Genomic DNA, 16102 nt, shown 5'->3' on the forward strand with positions numbered 1-16102 from the left:
AGTGTCAGACATTCATTTGGGGAGATTCTCAATCATTTTTAAAAAATATTTTCTGTTCTTTGTTATCTTTATTCTTCTCCTGCTTATACCCATTACGTATAGGTCATAGCATTTTTCATTGCTCCACAATTATTGATTACTCTGTTCTGTTGATTTCTTTCCTGCCCTTTTTCTCTTTTCTTTTGAGATTTAAAGGTTTCTCTTGATATGTCTTCAAGCTCACAGATATTTCTCCTCAGCCAGCTCTTTGACTGCTAAAACAAAATAGGAGAGACTTGGTAATTTATAAACAACAGAATTTTTTTTTCTCATAATTGCTGAGGCTGAGAAATGCAAGAACAAGTTACCAGGGGCTTCCCTCGTGCACAGTGGTTAAGAATCTGCCTACCAATGCAGGGGACATGGGTTCGATACCTGGTCCAGGAAGATCCCACATGCCGTGGAACAACAAAGCCCGTGCACCGCAAATACTGAGCCTGTGCTCTAGAGCCCAAAAGCCACAAATACTGAGCCCCTGTGCCACAAATACTGAAACCCGAACACCTACAGCCTGTGCTCCGCAACAAGAGAAGCCACCCAATGAGAAGCCCACACACCGCAACAAAGACCCAACGCAGCCAAAAAATTAATTAATTATTTTTTTTAAAAAAGAACAAGTTGCCAGCTGACTTAGTGTCTGGTGAGGGACCAATTTCTGGTTCATAATGTGGGTCTTCTGGCTCTGCAATAAAATCATGTAATGGGCATAATATCTTCTGTGTGTTATATTTATTAGGTCACTAATCCCATGTTTGAGGTCTCTGGCCTCATGACCTAATCACCTCCCAAAAGCCCCACCTCCTAATACCAACAACATGGGAGCTGGGTTTCAAAATTTGAAAATTAAAGGGACAAAATGTTTAACAGGGACCACAGAGTTAATGGATTTTTCCTTTAGTGTTAAAGGTTTTTCACATTTATGTTTATTATATAATCCCCAAACCCTTGTTTTGTGTCTTTTTTTTTTTTTTTTTTTTTTGCGGAATGCAGGCCTCTCACTGTTGTGGCCTCTCCCATTGAGGAGCAAAGGCTCCAGACACACAGGCTCAGCGGCCATGGCTCACGGGCCTAGCCGCTCTGCGGCATGTGGGATCTTCCCGGACCGGGGCACGAACCCATGTCCCCTGCATCGGCAGACGGACTCTCAACCACTGAGTCACCAGGGAAGCCCCCCTTGTTTTTTTCTTTGAAGATTCTTTTCCCATATAGGCCAGTACAGAGCACTGAGTACAGTTCCCTGCACTATACAGCAGGTCCTTATCAATACTTATCTATTTTATATATAGTAGTGTGTATATGTCAGTCCCAATCCCCCAATTTATCCCTCCCCCACTTATTCCCTGGTAACCATAAATTTGTTTTCTATATCCATGACTCTATTTCTGTTTTGTAAATAAGTTCATTTGTACCTTTCTTTATTAGATTCCGCATATAAGCAACATCATATGATATCTGTCTTTCTGTGTCTGACTTGCTTCACTCAGTATAACAATTTCTAGGTCCATCCATGTTGCTGCAAAACCCTTAATTGTTAAGGATAACTCAATTTTTTCCAGTATCATCAGCAATTCTTTCTGGCAGACACATGATAACACTTTTAAACAGGGATATTGAAACCAAGGCTACTGACCTGCAAACAAACAAAACATCATTCATATAGTGAAAACTTTGAACATCAAATGATGAAAGCACTTGGTCTAAATCCTTTTGCACCCACTTCTGACAGAGGGCAGAGGAGTTTGACTCACTAACCATCCTAACGTGCACTTCTTCCTAATGGGGTATTCCCTATAAAACTTATAAGAAGCGGGAATGCATCATGGAACACAGCAATCTCTACTACAGATTCTGAAGCAGAAAAAAAAAAAGAATAAAAAGAAAAACATGATGAATCCATCCAAAGGGTTCTGTCTACATTGTTACAGTAGTTTCCCTCCCACTGTGAACCCTTTTCAAACCCTATCACTTGAAACTGTTTTTATTTTTTTCAACAATAATGTTAATCTGGAGTCACATGCTCCAGTAATATTACACTATCCCTTGTGCAAGTATGTAGGGATTCAAGGAGCTATGGGAGGCTATCATGAGAGGTTGCCTAGAGTAATTAGGACATTGCATTTCATGTTGGCTCTTCTCCCTAAGATGTCTGCTGTCCTCTTCTTTTTGTAGCTACTAGCATTGAGAAAGTGACCAAGATAAGGCCCTTCTCTTTTACTGCCCATGAATGCAGCTGTGATTAACCCCACAGACCTTGGTGCTTCCAGAATCCCCTGAACCTACTGACCCTCCATGCATGGCATCACATAGAAAACGATGGTGACATGTATACTTGTATAAAGCATGCTATAAAATGTTTGATTCTTCCCTTCCTCATAATTCCAAAGAATACATTTCTTTGGATTTCTGTGTAATGCTGCTGGAATTGGTACATAAGTTGAGGGAGGTATCATGGCACAACAAAAGAGAGGGTAACTGCACAGAAAATACAAGCAGGTACATTTTTGTGTAGTTTCAAGCAGCTTATTTGCTATATCAACCATGGTGACATGTTGACCCTTCCTCTTTCTACTAGTAGTACAACAAACAAATAAATATAGAGGCTATTTAAGCTGCTTATTTTATCCCCACCTCTCACAATTGATCTGCATTCACATATAGGGCAATGAAGGGCCCTTAAATACCATCTTACCCAATACTTGAGAACTAAAGAATGCCCAAATTTTTCCAGGGATTATTTTCATATTCCCCCATCAGGCCTATGAAGGAATCTTACCTATTGTGTTTAATGAAGTCATATCTCTGAGACGGCATTCCATCATCACCAAAACTGGAAAGAAATTTGAAGGGTCTTAGATTTTACCATATTTGAAATTCCAATATTTTAGCCTGACAAGTTTTTGGATTTTAGAAAAAAATATTTTAAATGAGACAAAAAATCATTTTTATGACACAAAAAGACAGCAATAGTTTTGTTTTTATCTCTTCCACTTGCACACAAAAGTCTCATGGGGTTATGTAAAGCAGTCCTGTTGGGTGCTGTGCATGGTGCAAGTATGGATTAAAGCTTAGGAATCTTAAGCTTCAGTCACCTGAAACATTTTTTTTTCTTTTTTTGCGGTACATGGGCCTCTCACCGCTGTGGCCTCTCCTGCCGTGGAGCACAGGCTCCGGACGTGCAGGCCCAGCGGCCATGGCTCATGGGCCCAGCCGCTCCGCGGCATGCGGGATCCTCCCGGACCAGGGCACAAACCCGCGCCCCCTGCATCGGCAGGCGGACTCTCAACCACTGCGGCACCAGGGAAGCTCTGAAACTTTTAAATCAGGATGCAAGCAATCCTGCCCAGCATTTGAACAGAGCAAGACACTGTCTTTATTTTATTTGTTAGGTAATTAATCTGTTTTTTGCCCCAAGGAGAGAAACAACTGGCATCTTCCATCAATGTGTTGTACAAAAATCTTTGAACACAGAGTGCAAGCAGAGGCTGATACAAGATGTGAAAAAAAAAAAAAGAGAGACCCTTGTGGCATTTTCTCCTAACTTATTGAAATCTCCCATTTAAAATGTGGGAATGATTAATCTTCTGAGGAAAAGGGCCCAAGGAAGGTTTTTGCATCTGTGGAATAATGGGATTGCTAAAGATTTCAGGAGGCAAGATGAATTAGTGAGAATGACCATGAGAAATCAGAGAAAAGTCAGATCCATGGATGAAGTGATGTTTACCTCTGTGAATCAATGAGAGGTAGGAGCAAATGAAAAGAAAGCTGAATACAACTTTTTCTGAATAAATGTAACATTTTAGCTGTCATAGAAAAAATTAATTTTCACTATGACACAACAAATTTAGAAAGTTAACTTAAAGCATAATAATTAGATTTATTGAAGAAACAAAAACATCTTTGTGGTTTAGAATAATGTGCGCTGCTACAGAGAAGACGACTACATAAATAAATAGAAATAAGTCTAAATAAATAAATAAAGAGGAAAATTATAAATTAGATGTTATTAACATTATAAACTGACACTCATCTAAAGAAAGAGAAGGAGAGACAGAGAGAAGAACTCATATCAAGCATATATAAAAAAACTCCTAAATAAGAAGTCTTCAGATGTTGGGGAAAAAAAAAGAAGTCTTCAATAAGAAATGTAATAGCAAAAATGGGGAAAATATAGCAAAAGATATTTCAAAAAAGACAGTACAGAATGATAGGTAAACATATCAAAAGATGCTTGGCTTCTTAGTAGTCAATTAAATGCAACAAAAGTGATACCTGGAATTATCACTCACCAATCAGAAAGTTCAAATGAAAATGACAGGTATTATTAAGTTTGACAAGAATGTGTATAATCCTTGAATCTCATTCACTGCTGCTGAGGATGAAAAATCACACAAATGTTTTGAAAATATTTAGAAGTATCTAAAACATAAACACATGAAAGCTATGACTCAAAAATTTTACTACTACATATATACTGAACAATAATTTATACACATACCACCAAAGCTCAAGTTCTAGAATTTATATACCAGTGCTATTCTCAATAGACACAAACTGAAAATCACTCATATTTTAATACACATTGGAATAAATTAATTAATAGTTAAATGTTTACACTATGGAATACTATGGAACAGTGGCGATGCATGATCACAACAACAGGCAACTATATAGGTATATTCACAAACAAGGAATAAAAAAGCCCAGCCCCAAAGTGTTTATACTGTGTCAAAACATTTATATAAAATACAAAATACAGGTAAAGTGATCTTTTTCTTAGATACCAGAACAATATTAAACCTTAAGGGGAGTCACTAGAATGGGCCCAGGGGGCCTCTGAGTATCTGGCAATTTTCTGTGTCTTTATCTAGAAGCTATGTATAGAGTGTATTCAGATTCTGAATTTTCTGAAATTTGTCATTTCCTTACAAATCGTGCATCTTTTTAGTTGTTTTTCGTTTTTTTTGTTTTTGTTTTTTTTTGTGTGGTACATGGGCCTCTGACTGCTGTGGCCTCTCCCGTTGCGGAGCACAGGCTCTGGCCCAGCTGCTCCACGGCATGTGGGATCTTCCCGGACCGGGGCACGAACCCGTGTCCCCTGCAACGGCAGGCGGACTCTCAACCACTGTGCCACCAGGGAAGCCCCTTTAGTTGTTTTTTATACATAACAAAAAGTAAAAAAGATAGACTAGGGAAGGTAATTATATTATCATTTTAATATCCATGCTTTTCAAGGTGGAAGTGAAAGGTATTAAATACTTGACACTGTGATTATTTCTTAAAAGTAAGCTGAAAATTTGAGATTAATAGATAAGACATACTTCTTCATATATAATCCTCAAAGACGAGGGGTATAAAAGAGTATTATTTTTTTTAATTTAATACAGAATAGTTAAGATAGAAAATAATGAAAACAGACTAGATTTAAAAAAGAGCACACTGGACTTCCCTGGTGGCACAGTGGATAAGAATTTGCATACCAATGAAAGGGAAGGGGTTCAATCCCTGGTCTGGGAAAATGCCACAAGCCGCAGAGCAACTAAGCCCGTGTGCTACAACTACTGAGCCTGCACTCTACAGCCTGCAAGCCACAACTATTGAGCTTGCATGACACAACTACTGAAGCCCATGCACCTAGAGTCCATACTCCACAACAAGAGAAAGCACTACAAGGAGAAGCCCATGCAACACAATGATGAGTAGCCCCCACTCGACACAACTAGAGAAACCCTGTGCAGCAACGAAGACCCAACGCAACCAAAAATAAATAAAATGAAATCTTCTGACTTCGAAGATGACTCACTCACGTGGCTGTAGGTAGGAGACCTCAGTTGCTTGCCACATGGATCTCTCCTTAGGGCTGCTTGAGTGTCCTCATGACATGGCAGCTGGCTTACCCCAGGATGAGTGATCTAGCAGAAAACAAAGCAGAAGCTGCAATGTCTTTTATGACCTACCTTTGGAAGCAGCACTTTGTCATTTATGCAATGTCTTATTAAACAGTCAGCCCTTTTCAGGTGCGAGGGGCCACACAGGTGCATGAAGACTGGGAGATAATTAGGGGACAATTAGGGCCATCTTGGAGGCTGGCTACCAAAGTGGCTGACTCGCTGAAGACTGAATTTTGTTTTCTTAACTTCTGGAGAGAAAATGGTCAGTAAACCCCATTGGTGGTATTTGAGATGTACCAAAGCTACCTCTTGCTCTCACCCCCAGTCGTGTGGCTGACAGGGTCTTGGTGCTCTGACCGGGTGTCAAACCTGTGCCTCTGAGGTGGGACAGCCGAGTTCAGGTCATTGGTCTACCAGAGACCTCTGGTGCCATGTAATATCAAACGGTGAAAGCTCTCCCAGAGATCTCCATCTCAATGCTAAAACCCAGCTGCACTCAAAGACCAGCAGGCTCCAGTGCTGGGCACCACATGCCAAACAACTATCAAGACAGGAACACAGCACCACCCATTAGCAGAGAAGCCGCCTAAAATTATAATAAGGTCACAGACATCCCAAAACACATGACTGGACGCAGGCCTGCCCACCAGAAAGACAAGATCGAGGCCCACCTACCAGAACAAAGGCACCACTCACCTTCACCAGAAAGCCTACACAACCCACTGAACCAACCTTAGCCACTGGGGGCAGAAACCAAAAACAATTGGAACTACGAACCTGCAGCCTGTAAAAAGGAGACCCCAAACAGAGTCCCCAAAGACAAATGAGAAGACAGAGAAAGACAAAGCAGATGAAGGAGCAAGGTAAAAAAAAAATGAAGAGGATATAGGCAGTCTACCTGAAAAAGAATTCAGAGTAATGATAGTAAAGATGATCCCAAATCTTGGAACTAGAATGGAGAATATACAAGAAATGTTTAACAAGGACCTAGAAGAACTAAAGAGTAAACAAACAATGATGAACAACACAATAAATGGAATTAAAAATTCTCTAGAAGGAAACAATAGCAGAATAACTGAGGCAGAAGAATGGATAAATGACCTGGAAGATAAAATAGTGGAAATAACTATCACAGAGCAGAATAAAGAAAAAAGAATGAAAAGAACTGAGGACAATCTGATACAGCTGTGGGACAACATTAAATGCACCAGCATTAGAATTATAGGGGTCCCACAAGAAGAAGACAAAAAGAAAGGGATTGGGAAAATATTTGAAGAGATTATAGTTGAAAACTTCCCTAATATGGGAAAGGAAATAGTTAAGCAAGTCCAGGAAGTGCAGAGAGTCCCATACAGGATAAATCCAAGGAGAAACATGCCAAGACACATATTAATCAAACTATCAAAAATTAAATACAAAGAAAAAATATTAAAACCAGCAAGGGAAAAACAACAAATAACATACAAGGGAATCCCCATAAGGTTAACAGCTGATCTTTCAGCAGAAACTCTGTAAGTCAGAAGGGATGGCAGGACATATTTAAAGTGATGAAAGTGGAAAACGTACAACCAAGATTACTCTATGCAGCAAGGATCTCCTTCAGATTCCATGGAGAAATTTAAATCTTTACAGACAAGCAAAAGTTAAGAGAATTCAGCACTACCAAACCAGCTTTACAAAAAATGCTAAAGGATCTTCTCTAGGCAGGAAACACAAGGGAAGGAAAAGACCTACAATAACAAATCCAAAACAATTAAGAAAATGGAAGAGGAACATACATATTGATAATTATCTTAAATGTAAATGGATTAAGTGCTCCAACCAAAAGACATAGACTGGCTGAATGGATACAAAAACAAGACCTGTATACATGCTGTCTACAAGAGACCCACTTCAGACCTAGAGACACATACAGACTGAAAGTGAGGGGATGGAAGAAGATATTCCTGCAAATGGAAACCAAAAGAAAGCTCGAGTAGCAAATGTCAAATCAGACAAAATAGACTTTAAAATAAAGACTATTACAGGAGACAAAGAAGGACAGTACATAATGATCAAGGGATCAATCCAAGAAGAAGATATAACAAGTGTAAATATTTATGCACCCAACATAGAAGCACCTCAATACATAAGTCAAACAGTAACAGCCATAAAAGGGGAAATCGACAGTAACACAATCATAGTAGGGGACTTTAACGCCACACTTTCACCAATGGACAGATCATCCAAAATGAAGATAAATATGGAAACACAAGCTTTAAATGATACATTAAACAAGATGGACTTAATTGATATTTATAGGACATTCCATCCAAAAACAACATAATAGACTTTCTTCTCAAGTGCTCGTGGAACATTCTCCAGGATAGATCATATCTTGGGTCACAAATCAAGCCTTGGTAAATTTAAGAAGTTGAAATCGTATCAAGTATCATTTTCAACCAGAAAGCTATGAGACTAGATATCAATTACAGGAAAAAATCTGTAAAAAATTACAAAATCATGGACGCCAAACAATACAGTACTTAATAACCAAGAGATCACTGAAGAAATAAAAGAGGAAATAAAAAAATACCTAGAAACAAATGACAAGGAAAACATGATGACCCAAAACCTAGGGGATGCAACAAACGCAGTTCTGAGAGGGAAGTTTATAGCAATACAATCCTACCTCAAGAAACAACAAACATATGAAATAAACAAGTTAACCTTACACCTAAAGCAATTAGAGAAAGAAGAACAACAACAACAACAAAAAAACCCAAAGTCAGCAGAGGAAAGAAATCATAAAGATCAGATCAGAAAAAAAATGAAAAAATAAATGAAGGAAACAGCAGCACAGATCAATAAAACTAAAGCCTGGCTGTTTGAGAAGATAAACAAAATTGGTAAACCATCAGCCAAACTCATCAAGAAAAACAGGGAGAAGACTCAAATCAATAGAATTAGAAATGAAAAAGGAGAAGTAACAACTGACACTGCAGAAAAAAATAGGATCATGAAAGATTACTACAAGCAACTATATGCCGATAAGATGGACAACCTGGAAGAAATAGACAAATTCTTAGAAATACAAAACCTTCTGAGACTGAACCAGGAAGAAATAGACAATATAAACAGAACAAACACAAGCACTGAAATTGAAACTGTGATTTAAAAATCTTCCAACAGGGCTTCCCTGGTGGCGCAGTGGTTGAGAGTCTGCCTGCCTATGCAGGGGACACAGGTTCGTGTCCCGGTCTGGGAGGATCCCACATGCCGCAGAGTGGCTGGGCCTGTTAGCCATGGCCACTGAGCCCGCGCGTCCGGAGCCTGTGCTCCGCAATGGGAGAGGCCACAGCAATGAGAAGCCCGCGTACTGCAAAAAAAAGAAAAAAAAAAAATCTTCCAACAAACAAAAGCCCAGGACCAGATGGCTTCACAGGTGAATTCTATCAAACATTTAGAGAAGAGCTAACACCTATCCTTCTCAAACTCTTCCAAAATATAGCAGAGGGAGGAACCCTCCCAAACTCATTCTATGAGACCTCCATCTCACTGATACCCAAACCAGACAAAGCCGTCACAAAAGAAGAAAACTATAGGCCAATACACTGATGAACATAGATGCAAAAACCCTCAACAAAATACTAGCAGACAGAATTCAACAGCACATTAAAAGGATCATACACCATGATCAAGTCGGGTTTATCCCAGGGATGCAAGGATTCTTCAATACACGCAAATCAATGTGATACACCACATTAACAAACTGAAGGATAAAAACCGTATGATCACCTCAACAGATGCAGAAAAAGCTTTTGAAAAAATTAAATACCCATTTATGAAAAAAAGCCTCCAGAAAGTAGGCATAGAGGGAACATTCCTTAACATAATAAAGGCCATATATGATTAACCCACAGCCAACATTGTTTTCAATGGTGAAAAACTGAAACCATTTCCACCAAGATCAAGAACAAGACAAGGTTGCCCACTCTCACCACTATTATTCAACATAGTTTTGGAAGTTTTAGCCATGGCAATCAGAGAAGAAAAAGAAATAAAAGGAATTCAAATTGGAAAAGAAGTTAAGCTGTCACTGTTTGCAGATGATATGATACTATACATAGAGAATCCTAAAGATGCTACCAGAAAACTAAGAGAGTTAATCAATGAATCTGGTAAAGTTGCAGGATACAAAATTAATGCACAGCTATCTCTCTCATTTCTATACACTAAAGATGAAAAATCTGAAAGTGAAATTAAGGAAACATTCCCATTTACCACTGCAACAAAAAGAATAAAATACCTAGGAATAAACCTACCTAAAGAGACAAAAGACCTGTACTCAGAAAACTATAAGACACTGATGAAAGAACTCAAAGATGACACAAATAGTTGGAGAGTTATACCATGTTCTTGGATTGGAAGAATCAACATTGTGAAAATGACTATACTACCCAAAGCAATCTACAGATTCAATGCAATCCCTATCAAACTACCAATGGAATTTTTCAGAGAACTAGAACAAAAAATTTCACACTTTGTATGGAAACACAAAAGAACCCGAAGAGCCAAAGCAATATTGAGAAGAAAAACAGAGCTGGAGGAGTCAGGCACCCTGACTTCAGACTATACTACTAAGCTACAGTAATCAAGACAGTATGGTACTGGCACAAAACAGAAATATAGATCACTGGAACAGAGAGAAAGCCCAGAGATAAGTCCATGCACAAAGGGTCAACTTATTTTTGATAAAGGAGACAAGAATATACAATGGAGAAATCACAGCTTCTTCAGTAAGTGCTGCTTGGAAAACTGGACAGCTACACGTAAAAGAGTGAAATTAGAAGACTCCCTAACACCATACACAAAAATAAACTCAAAATGGATTAAAGACATAAATGTAAGGCCAGAGACTATCAACCTCTTAGAGGAAAACACAGGCAGAACACTCTGTGACATCAATCACAGCAAGATCCTTTTTGACCAACCTCCTAGAGACATGGAAATAAAAACAAAAATAAACAAATGGGACCTAGTGAAACTAAACGCTTTTGCACAGCAAAGGAAAACATAAACAATACGAAAAGACAACTGTCAGAATAGGAGAAAATATTTGCCAATGAAGCAACTGACAAAGGCTTAATCTCCAAATTTTACAAACAGCTCATGCAGCTCAATATCAAAAACAAACAACCCAAGCCATAAATGGGCAGAAGACCTAAACAGACACTTCTCCAAAGAAGATATGCAGATTGCCAACAAATACATGAAAGGATGGTAAACATCACTAATCATTAGAGAAATGCAAATCAAAGCTAAAATGAGGTGTTACCTCACACAGGTAACAATGGCCATCATCAAAAAAATTTCAAACAATAAATGCTGCAGAGGTGTGGAGAAAAGAGAACCCTCTTGCAGTGCTGGTGGAAATGTAAACTGATACAGCCACTGTGGAGAGCAGTATGGAGGTTCCTTAAAAAACTAAAAATACAACTACCATATGACCCAGCAATCCCACTACTGGGCATATACCCTGAGAAAATCATAATTCAAAAAGAGTCATGTTCCACAATGTTCATTGCAGCTCGATTTGCAATAGCCAGGAAATGGAAGCAACCTAAGTGTCCATCAACAGATGAATGGATAAAAAGATGTTGCACATCTTCAATATACAATGGAATATTACTCAGCCATAAAAAGAAATGAAATTGAGTTATTTGTAGTGAGGTGGATGGACCTAGATTCTGTCATACAGAGTGAACTAAGTCAGAAAGAGAAAAGACAAATTCTTAAAAATACAAAATCTTCTGTATGCTAACACATATATATGGAATCTAAAAGAAAAAGAAAAAAATGGTTGTGAAGAACCTAGGGGCAGGACAGAAATAAAGACGCAGACGTAGAGAATGGACTTGAGGACAAGGGGAGGGGGAAGGGCAAGCTGGGACGAAGTGAGAGAGTGGCATGGATTTATATATACTACCAAATGTAAAATAGATAGCTAGTAGGAAACAGCTGCATAGCACAGGGAGATCAGCACAGTGGTTTGTGACCACCTAGAGGGGTGGGATAGGGAGTGTGGGAGGGAGAAGCAAGAGCGAAGAGTTATGGGGGTATATGTGTGTGTATATGTATAGCTGATTCACTTTGTTATAAAGCAGAAACTAACACACCATTGTAAAGCAATTATACTCCAATAAAGATGTAATAAATAAATAAATAATTAACACCCCAAAATTAAATCTTTAAAAAAATAAATAAATAAAAGAGCACACAATAACATGGTAACTCTAAACCTAAGTATTTTCAGTAAAATAGTAAATGTAAATGGATTAATATCTCCTAATAAAGTGTAATTTTTTATATTATGTGCAACTAAATTTATATATACAGGTAAAATAAAAGAATTAAATTAGAAAGGAGAATACATTCCATGTATTTAAAAACAATAAAACAATTAGTATATAATATGCATCTTAGATAGTCTTTAAGTTCAGAATAGTTTGTCATTATTGTAATTAGTATTATTATCCCAATTTCTTAAACAATATTTCAACACTTTTTCTATTTGAAAAAATATTTTAATACTTTTTCTTTGCTTTTTTGTGGTGTAATACATGGTAAATATTTAGGTGTTAACATAATCTAAAAATGTATGTTGTTTTTTTACAGCCAACAAAAACTGAATCAAGAAGAAATAGATAACTTGAACAGACTAATCACTAAAAGCGAAATAGAATCTGTAATTTAAAAAAACTCCCTACAACAAAAGTCCAGGTTCAGGTGGTTTCACAGGCAAATTCTACCAAATACACAAAGAAGAACTTACATTGATTCTTCTCAAACTCTTCGAAAAGACTGAAGAGGAAGGAATACTTCCAAAGACATTCTATGAAGCCACCATCACCCTAATATCAAAACCAGATGTGGGGGACTTTCCTGGTGGCACAGTGTTTAAGAATCCATCTGCCAATGTAGGGGACACGGGTTTGAACCCTGGTGTGGGAAGATTCCACATGCCACGGAGCAACTAAGCCTGTGCGCCACAACTACAGAGCCTGCACTCTATAGCCCGCGAGCCACAACTACTGAAGCCCACGTGCCTAGAGCCTATGCTCCGCAACAAGAGAAGCCACTGCAATGAGAAGCCTGTGCACCACAATGAAGAGTAGTTCCCGCTCGCCGCAACTAGAGAAAGCCCACGCACAGCAATGAAGACCCAATGCAGCCAAAAGTAAATAAATAAAGAAATTTATTAAAAACAAAAACAGATGGGGACTTTTCTGGCAGTCCAGCAGTTAAGATTTCTCCTTCCAGTGCAGGGGGTGCGGGTTCAATCCCTGGTTGGGGAGTTAAGATCCCACATTCCTCACAAACAAGAAACCAAAACATAAAACAGAAGCAATATTGTAACACATTCAATAAAGAGTTAAAAAAAAACATAAAGACACTACCAAAAAAGAAAATTTCAAGCCAATATCTTTGATAAATATAGATGCAAAAATTCTCAACAGAATGTTAGAAAACTGAATCCAACAACACATAACAAGTTCATACACCATGACCAAATTTGATTCACCCAGGGTCACAAAGTTGTTTCAACATATGCAAATCAATCAACGTGATACACCCCATCAACAAAAGAAAAACAGAAAACAAATAATCATCTCAATAGACGCCGAAAAAGCATTTGAGAAACTTCAACATCCATTCATGATAAAAACGCTTACCAAAGTGGGTATAGAGGGAACATATCTCAACATAATAAAAGCTATTTATGACAAACCCACAGCCAATATAATACTCAATGTTCATAAGCTGAAAGCCTTCCCACTAAAATCTGGAACAAGACAAGGATGCCCACTCTCACCTCTTCTCTTCAATAGTATTGGAAGCCCTAGCCACAACAATCAGACAAGAAAAAGAAAAAAAATCTAACCAAATGGAAGGGAAGAGTTAAAGTTGTCATGATATGCAGATGACATGATAATATATATAAAGGAAACCCTAAAATATTCCACACAAAAACTACTAGAACTGATAAACAAATTCAACAAAGTAGCAGGATACAAGATTAACATACATAAATTCATTGCATTAAAAAAAATTTATTTTGGCTGCTTTGTGCCTTCATTGCCGTGCACGGGCTTTCTCTAGTTGTGGCCAGTGGGGGCTACCCTTCATGCAGTGGGTGGGCTTCTCATTGCAGTGGCTTCTCTTGTTGCGGAGCATGGGCTCTAGGCATGCGGGCTTCAGTAGCTGTGGCACATGGGCTCAGTAGTTGTGGGCTCTAGAGTGCAGGCTAAATAGTTGTGGCACATAGGTTTAGTTGCTCCATGGCATGTGGGATCTTCCTGGACCAGGGCTCGAACCCGTGTCCCCTGTATTGGCAGGCAGATTCTCAAACACTGAGCCACCAGGGAAGTCCCTGGTTGCATTTCTTTACACTAACAATGAAGTATCAGAAAGGGAATGTAAACAAACTATCCCTTTTTAAATGACATCAAAAAAATAAAATACTTAGGAATAAACCTCACCAAGGAGGTGAAAGATTTATATGCTGAGAACTACAAAACATTAGTAAAGAAACTGAAGATGATTCAAAGAAATGGAAAGACATCCCACTGAGGAAAAAGAACAAAGCAGGAGGCATAACCCTCCCTGACTTCAGACAATACTAAAAGGTTACAGTAATCAAAACTGCATGGTATTGGCACAGAAAGAGATGTATGGATCAATGGAATAGAATAGAGAGTCCAGAAATAAACCCACGCACCTATGGTCAATTAACCTTCGACAAAGGAGGCAAGAATATACAATGGAGAAAAGACAGTCTCTTCAGCAAGTGGTTTTTTTGAAAGTTGGACAGCTGTATGCAAATCAGTGAAGTCAGAACATACCATCACACCATACACAAAAAATAAACTCAAAACGTCTTATATGCTTAAATATAAGATATGGCACCTTAAAACTCCTAGAAGAGAACATAAGCAAAATACTCTCTGACATAAATCATACCAAAGTTTTCCTAGGTAGGTCTCCCTAGGCAGTACAAATACAGTAAGTCAACTACATACGAACCTTCAAGTTGCAAACTTTCAAAGATGCAAACGTCCATTTGCATCCAATCATGTAAGTTAGTTCACGTGTCTGGCATACATTGTCACGTGTGTGCATCCTCTATAAGTGGTTGTGCTTCTGTGTACTTTACAGTACTGTATAGAGTACAGTAGTACAGTACATTTATTTCAAGCCCAAGATGTCTGGAAGCAAGCGTAAAAGCAGTGGTGATGTAGCTGGTACTGCTAAGAAGCGCTAAGCAATAATGATGGAAACAAAAGTGAAAATAATTGAGAGAGTGGAGTGAGGCAAAAAGATGTTAGACATCGCTCATGCTTATAACATGAATCATTCAACCACTGGCACAATTCTGAAGAACAAAGACAAGATCATGGAACATGTGGAGTCTGCTGTGCCAGTGATGTTGACAAAATATCGAAGAAGCATGGAAAAGTGATGGAGGAGATGGAGAAACTTCTCAGTGTGCAGATGCAGGATCAACAACAGCGCTGAGTCCTGCTCAGCTTAATGCTGATTCAAGAGAAAGCTAAAAGCCTTTATGAAGACTTGAAGAAGAAACATGGCAAAGAATCAGAGGGCACATCATTTAATGCCAGCCATGGCTGGTTTCATCAGTTCAAGGCTAGAGCCAACCTTCACAATGTAAAAGTAAGCGGGGAGGCAGCAAGTTCAGATAGGGTAGCTGTCCAGGAACTTCATGAAACACTTTGAGAAATTATTGATGATGGTGTGTATTTACCCAAGCAGGTTTTTAATGTGGATGAGACACAACTGTACTGGAAGAGGATGCCGGACTGAAGTTACATCAGTAACTAGGAAAAATTGATGCCGGGCTATAAAGCAGCAAAGGATAGGCTAACTGTTGTTTAGTGGCAATGCTTCTGGTGATATGAAGCTGAAGCCTCTCTTCATATCACTCAGAGAACCCAAGAACCCTTAAAAACTTAGGCAAGGGCTCTCTTCCTGTTGTGTGGAAGCATAACACCAAAGCCTGGATTACACAGGCCATTTTCCAGGACTGGTTTTTCCACCACTTTATCCCAGAGGTAGAGAAATATTTCTTGGAGAAGGATGTCCCAGCAAAACATTCTTTTGCTGCTTGACAATGC

General features: G+C 38.6%; 1 protein-coding gene across 11 annotated transcripts in view; it reads right to left on the minus strand.

Moving 5' to 3' along the window:
- Positions 1–16102, minus strand: part of EBF1 (EBF transcription factor 1) — a gene marked incomplete at its 3' end in the record, with an annotated part of 499070 nt that overhangs the window by 441457 nt on the left and 41511 nt on the right. For 7 of the 11 annotated variants that reach the window (XM_079918130.1, XM_079918126.1, XM_079918119.1 and 4 more), the window contains 3 exons: positions 5844–5948; positions 4326–4405; positions 2813–2866 (listed from right to left, as the gene is read on the minus strand). The exons of 1 other annotated variant lie outside the window; for it this stretch is intronic. Of the gene's footprint in view, positions 1–2812; positions 2867–4325; positions 4456–5839; positions 5949–16102 lie in introns of all 11 variants that reach the window. 3 more of the 11 variants (XM_079918127.1, XM_079918128.1, XM_079918129.1) reach the window with 3 other exon arrangements.

The sequence above is a fragment of the Stenella coeruleoalba genome (genome assembly GCF_951394435.1).
Source record: "Stenella coeruleoalba genome assembly, chromosome: 3".
NCBI lineage: Eukaryota > Metazoa > Chordata > Mammalia > Artiodactyla > Delphinidae > Stenella > Stenella coeruleoalba.